This window comes from Talpa occidentalis, unplaced genomic scaffold (assembly GCF_014898055.3).
Source record: "Talpa occidentalis isolate TD23 unplaced genomic scaffold, MPIMG_talOcc4v2.1 talOcc4.16, whole genome shotgun sequence".
NCBI lineage: Eukaryota > Metazoa > Chordata > Mammalia > Eulipotyphla > Talpidae > Talpa > Talpa occidentalis.
Window position 1 is genome coordinate 15,237,889 of NW_023601653.1, and position 7,557 is coordinate 15,245,445.

General features: G+C 41.0%; 1 pseudogene; it reads right to left on the minus strand.

Moving 5' to 3' along the window:
• Positions 1 to 404: 404 nt before the first annotated feature.
• On the minus strand, positions 405 to 1,657 carry LOC119248207 (general transcription factor II-I-like; annotated as a pseudogene).
• Positions 1,658 to 7,557: the final 5,900 nt, after the last annotated feature.

A 7,557-nucleotide genomic window follows, 5' to 3' on the forward strand; every position in this document is an offset into this window, starting at 1 on the left:
GTTTTTCAAATAGAAAAACAAAAGAACAGAACTCTGACAGGTTCTTTCTTCATGGCAAAAGTTGAGATGTTCCAGCAGGAGTTATCTTTACTTGATTGGAAAATAAGCTCGATAGTTGAAGCCTCAGCTGAACACATAAAAAATCTGGTGGGATCTATTCCTGTCATCTTCCAGCATTGCTGTAAAACCCCCATGATACTTCCAAGTAAACCAACCAATCCAAATCTATAGTCACTCTGCTCTTTAACTCAAATCACAGAACTGCTAAAAAAGCAGACATTTCTATCTAAAAGTAGAATAAGTGTGTATAGCAGGTATTTCTGTTATACAAGTATATTACATAGTTTGGGTCAGTGACTGACTCTTCTCTGCCACTGATGCTTGAAGCCTGGGACGGAAAAGGTCTACCCCATGGGGTCTGGTACTTGCTTACTCTGAGCGCTTTCATCAATCTCCCTTATTTCTTGTTGCAGGAACCTCCTACTTACTTGGCTCAGCTGGGTCTTCTGACTCACTCTGATCAACCAAGTGGTTATTAATTATAAGCTCTGAAAATGGTCTAGTGACTGTGAATTTGATAAACTCAGCTGAATCTAATATCTATTCATGGAGATGATGTGCAGGTAACTGGGGGGGCTTGGGTGACACCCCAGGAGGCATGCCATCAACCACCACAGAGCCAGGGATCATTGTGATTTTTTTTTTTCCTGTAGGGAACATTTACAGAAAAATTCATGCCAATAGTTTCACCAAATTTTCCACTGAAGAGGTCATTAGCTTCTACTCTTAGCCGTATAGATTTTTCAGCTTTTGACACTTTCATTACCATAATCTGGAATTGTCATGTGAGTGATAAGATCTTCAACACCAGACGATGTAGTATAGCATTGGGCTGTGGACTTATTTCACTTGGAAGGCTCTTAGAAGAGGAGGGTCTCTTCTTAATTGCCATCTCAAACAATTTGAGCTTTTAAATAATGAACTTAATTTTGGTCTTGTTTCTGACTATCTCCTCCAGGCTTGGAATGCCAAAAGTAATGGTGGTTGGGAATGGTGCATCCTCAGGTAAGCCTTCGGCATCAAAGTCTTCTGGGAAAGAGACAAATAATGCAGATGGCACTTGCAAAACTTGTTTAAGGCCAAGAGCTTCACTGCATTTTTCCTTGAAAAGATTTTCAACTTTCTGGTTTATTTTGTTTTTGTTATTGTGATTTTGGTATTCTAGGCCTCAAAGGAAATCTCTCCCCTTCAAAACTTGAAGGGAACAACTGTTAGGGGTTGGACCAGCTGAAGTTTGAGAATTGCTGTTATTAGGGTCCTCCACAGTGACCTCAATTTCAGGATAATTTGAAATGTTTCCAGGGCTTTGTGGTCTTTTTGGGGACTGCAGAGTTTTAGTGTTTATTTTACTAGCTATTCCAAGAGACAAGCAGGAGAAAACTAGTTCAGGTTTCATCAACAAATTTCATTTTATTTCTCCAATGCATAAGCCTTTCAAGTCATGGAATTCCAGACCAGGTAGGGCTTTAAAAGGGGATTTCTCCTGGCAAGTCTTCTACATAAAGAAACTCAGGCTTTGATTCAAGTCCAGGTATGGACTGTATGACTCTGTGCGACCAAGAGCTTGAGCAAATTTCAAATTCAAACAGATGTTCATATTTAAATAAAAAAGATCAATCATGCATATTTGTGTGCAACTAGACATTAAGTACCAGGTAGATTAAAAAAATGGTCTGATTTACTGATGTTCCTCCTCTTTACCTCTGCTTGGCACATATACAAATACACACACAAACACACACTCACATGCCCATACACAATCATCCATACACTCACATACACTGGCATATACACACACTTACATACAAAGACATATCCATTCACACACATACCTATACTCACACACATCACTCTTAATGTTTTTGTGAAATGAAATTTTCAGATTGAGTTGGATTCTCTAGGAAGCCAATAAAAACTTTATAAAATATGCATGTTCCCATTCGGTGGAGATTCGTCTCACTCTAATTGTTCGTTTTGATCTGTAGATGCTCTAGGGTTATGGGATAGTCAGGGTAGAGTTATAGATGGGCTGAAGAGTGTGGCAATGCCGGTGGGAAGACAGACAGGAGAAAGATAAATTGAGCCAGGATGAGCTCCAAGGAAAGAAGATGAGTAAACAGCTCGACCTGAAACTCGAGCGTGCCTACTAAACAGAGACAGGAACAACTGTCAAAATTTCTAATATTGATGGTTGATCTTTCTGCCTGAGAATCAGACTCTGGCCATTGTACTGATTTATCAAATTGACATCATGCTTTGGAGATTTTTAAGGAGTGTGGACTTGCTTCATCTAAATGAACATCAACAAACTTGAAGCAGAATCCGAATTTCACTTAGGAGTTGGTTTCAAGACAGAGACAGAGTTCATTTGTCAAGTTTGGCCTCCTACAGGGCAATCCTCTTACTCATGCCTTCAAAGTAAATTTGACTCCATCTGTGGGACATCGAACTGAGCTTCTAATGAAAGGAAACTGTTTTCCTGGTATTTCTAGGTTTTGCAGTCACATTTCTATATAGGTGCCTGAGTAAATGTCATTGTTTTCCATTTTCTAAGATTACACTTTGGAGACCAAAAAAACAACCAGATCTTCAGTCTTTTTCTTTTCTTTTGCCAACCATTTAGAGAATTGAGCCAGTTCTCTATTCCATAGAACAGAGCTGTCTTTCCAGAACCATGTAAAGAGCTGACCACCGACATGTTTTTATTGTACACAGCCATGTGGGCGTTAAATGGGGATAGAATTTAGTGTCAGTTGCTTGAACTGGGGCAGGTTTTTAATCTATAAATTAGAGATCACAACGTTTTCTCTACTTGAATGAACCACACTGTGTGTACGACAGATTGTGGTTAACTATAAAAAACCTGGTGTGCTAAGGTCACAGTGAACCTATGTTTGTAGATTTGCAAATTCTTGTTACAGTGAACAGGAGTCTCTGGTATTTCCAATTTCAGGACACAGAAGAGTAGAATGTAAAATGTATAGTTAGGAAAATCTGATGGCATTTGGGTCTGAGACGATAATATCAGAACTGCATGAAATGTTAAAATTTATCAGTCATTGAATTCCCTTTCCCCTACCATGAATTAGGGGAACATATTTGTGGAGTATGCAGAAGTCAAGCTCATCTGAGAAGAAGCCAGCTACTCTTCCTACCAGGTCATGTTGATAAAATAGCACATCATTTTACAATTATTTTTTATGCTGCCCTTTCCTTTATGAGATTCCAAGCCTCTTCAGCATCTGGCCTATGTCTTATTTCTCTTGGAATCCTCTATATATTCTTGTACATGAGAGGAACAGAACAAAAGTGATCAAATTGCTAGAAGTGAACAGAGTAACTCAAATTTGTTTCCAATAAAATTTCAAAATGAATTATGGAGTTTTACTCATGCATTTAATCCCCATTTATAGTTCATTAATCCACACATTTCCTACGTTCTTGGCAAAAGACTTTTCAGAAAGATTTCTGGAACCATGGGATGTGGGGTTTGCTTTCATGGTCATCCAGCTATGGAGCATTCTGGTGGGTAGTTCTGGGGCCAGGTCAGTGGGCAGAATTCCCAGTGTTAATTGACTCCAGTTTATCTCGATGCTGGAAGACTGTGGAGTGTTGCTTACCCATCACCTCCTGTGTGTCTGATTGCTTTCTGGGCAGTCCACACTCCATTGTAGTTTCACCCAGATGAGACAGTGTCCTCTTTTTAGCCCTCAAGAGCTCTGCCTGTACCCCAGCCCTTGTATGCAAAAATGAATAAATCTTTAAAAAAAAAAAAAAGAGCTCTGCCTGTATCCTGTCTTTATCACCTCTCACTTGCTACCTGGAATTACAATGATCGTGCGGGTCTCATTTTCTTTATGACATGGCAGCCCCTTAAGATCAAGGGTCATGTCAGATTCATTCCCCACCATACCCACATGGAATATGGCACATAGTAGGAGCTTGACAATTTATAAAAAACTAATGAAAGTGGGCCTAAATTCAGCAAATGTTCCTCCCCCTATTTTACGAACACCATTTCAGCATTTTTGCTGCTGCCCACTATTCATGTGGGTGGTATGAGCTGAAATTGCTGAAAGGGGATGTAATTTCCCTTGTTAATATAATTACTACCATATATTATCACAGCACTAAAGTCATAACATTCTCATTTGCAGTGGCCTATACATATCACTGAAATTATCTCTGGAGGAGAAATTTATCATGTTTGTTTTCAGTTTCACAGTGAAATGCTGCCAAGTTTGGTGAATATATGTCTAGCCCCCTCTGAATGACAAGTGTGTAGGAACGTGGGGCATTTTGCCTGTGATGAAAAAATTGCGAGACTTTTCTTTGTATCCAGATGGTTTATTACCTGCTTGGGTTTCCGCTTTGGGAAGAGGGTCAGTAGTGAGCATGACTTAGGTCTTTCATAGTTTGGGAGAATAATAGATGGGAGAATAATAGATGAATAATAAAAACTGAAGACACCGACGAGGGAGCAGGGAAGGAATATTTGAATCCTGCATTATGTGGACAGCAGGCCCTCTGGGTTAGGCTAAGGGCCTCGTGGGCTGAACTCAGCTGTAAAAGGACAGCATTTTGAAGTGTGAGGCATGATCAGCCTGCAAAAGTCATAGAAATGTCTGATATATGTTTATTTTTGCCTTTGGAGATAGTGACCCTGGTTCTAGGAATCATGACTCAGCCTGGGATTTAAGACTTTTCTGGAAACAAGACTCATGCTTGTGGAGTGGATAGAAGTGGGTCATTTGTGATCATGCAGAGGTTGATTCTGGAAGATCAGACATGGTTGGGGCAGTGGGGTGTGGGTGGTAGTAGGGCAGGGAGCGAAGGCTTGAGCGACCCCTAAAGGCCAACAGGAGCATTGTCAGAACAAAGCCTCCCATGGCAAAAGTTTATAGTTTTTAGCTACTATTTATAAAAACTTACTCACTGCCAAAATTTCTTCATGAACTGTTCTGATCTTCCCACCACCTTCCATGACATTTTATGAACTCTTTTTAATAGATGAGGACACTACAGATGAAGATGCCAAGTTTCTACAGTTGAAATGTTCACTGAACCCAGATTCGGGCTGGGACCATCAATTCTGAGGTCAGTCTCATAGAGATCTTATAATGATTTCAGCCTGGGTTATGTGTTATGGTAGAATTGAGATTTAGAATTTAGATTCTGGAGTCAAACTTAAGTAAATTAAAATCCTGGCTCTGCAATTTAGAGCGAGGTGATTGAAATGAGTTCGGTATCTCCTCACCTACACAATGGGAAGATAATGGCTGTGAGACCTAACTAAGATAATTCCTGTAAAGCTCTCAGAACATTTTCTGGCTTGGACTAAGCATCCCATGAACTTTTCTTGTTATTATTGGAACTGACTCAGAATAGAGAATGCAGGTGTCAAGTCCAGAGACCCAGTTCCAAGGAACTACAAAAGGCTTTCCAGGGTGTGCGTGCATGCGTGTGAGAGAGAAGAGGGGTAGGGCGAGGGGAGAGGATAGAGATGCTGTACTGGACGCATTTTCTGAGTCAGGCTCAATTGGTTAGGACATCGGAAGTATGAGGAAAATTGCAAATAGCATAAGTCAGCGAAGCTTTAGTATGTCCCCTTTCTTCACTCCTTGCGCCCGGAGACTGCTCCCTCATTGCTCTTCCATCCCTTCTGTGCAACATGCCCTCCGCTAGCTGTGATCTAATGCTTGGGCCCAATCTCAGGTGATAATAGAGTAAGAAGGTACCTATCCCCGGAGTAATTTCACCTTTGTTAAGAGACTCAATTAACCTTTCAGACCCGACAGAATGAATCTTTACTGGAGTAATTTAAGGCCCTGTGATGGGTGATAGGGCTATAGGGCTGGACGGAGACTCTTCTCTTGCTCACCAGAGAGGAACTGCCCTGCTAGCTTAAGGATCCATCACTAGATGGTTATTTGGGTGGCAAGGACCACCTCCCTTTTACCTTAGTACCCCTCGGGAGTCTTGTGTACGCCCCTGGGGACGTAGTGCAGTCTCAAAGACTTTTTGTTGAATGGAAGATTAAAGAACAGATTTAATTGTCATCTCAAGATTGCTTCTAAGTAGTTATGAATGCTTACTAAACTTTATTGCGAGATTTTGAAAAGTGAAAAATATTTCCCAAGTAACATTATCTTTTATACACTTAATAATTAAAATTATTTTTCAAATTTAAAATTTAATCTGTTCATTTAGCAGTTATTTATTAGCTGTCTACTCTGTGCCACTTGCTGGGGAAAACACCATGGGTTGAGAACATTCTTCTCAGAATCCCTGGGTAGTTTCCTTCATATCGGCTCGAAATTGACCCATTTCTCCTTCAGACATCTTCTTAGCCGAGGAAATGTCTGAAACCTTGGCTCTAGCTCTTGGGGAGCCCCATTCTGCAAACCTTGACTCCTTCCCACACATCGGAAGTGCTTTCTGGATGGGGGTTTAAATCCCATGTATTCCAAGAGGCAGTCAGTGAAAAAACAAGACAGCCCATCAACTTTCAATTAATAGTCAAAACCGAGGGAGATTTCACCTGATGAATTATGAAGTACATCTCTTACCTGTGTTTCTTATGACTTAGTCTTGTTGTAACTCTATTGATGAATTTGAAGCTCTGATGTTAATGTTAACAGGTCCTCAGTTACTTAGATGGCTTCCTAGGGAGATCGTTTGCAGAATGTCCCTGCCAATTTTAGTGTGTGTTGAGTCCAGGACCACATTTAGAGTTAAGGGAAAACATTTAGTCATGGGTTTCTCAATGATAGCAGACTTGAGAATTTTGCATTTCTGACTATTTTCACGTGAGGCATTTTCGCTACTGAGTTGCAGTCATTTTGGCTTATTGTTTCAATTTTGCATCTTGGATGATTTTGACAGTGTTTGACTCCAGGGACTGGCTATGTAAGCTTTGAAATCAAAAAGGGGGAAAGAACAATTTTGTGATAACAGAGAACAGGGTGGGGTCAGAGGGAAGGAAGAAGAGCGGGAGAGGCTGAGGAGAGGAACATGCAGGGAAAAAAGGCCATGCCTGAAATACATGCTACTTCTCCTGGCTGAGCCTCATTTGGATATCCATCATGGCCTCTCCACAGCGGCAGCATTCAACACTTACTTATGGTGGCTGGGCTTAAATAACTCTGAATGTACATGACTTGACAAAATTTATGTTCACCTATATATTTTTTTAAAGATTTATTTATTTATACAAGAACCGGGTACAGGCCAGATGTGCAGGAGGATGAGCAGATGCACCCGAGACAGAGCGGGAAGCAGAACAGGCAGATTGACTGAAATACACTGCTGAGGGGAGCAGCGGGCGAGACAGGAGAGGTCTGCCTCGCCATGTGGGCATCTCCATGGCTGGCAGGGATTGAACTGGCACTGCAGAGGCTGCAGAGAGCTTCACAGTACTGCACTCAACCACCTGTGCCACCAGGGAGGTCCTTCACCTATTTTTATATATTTTTTGTGCAGGTATAGTTTGAGGGT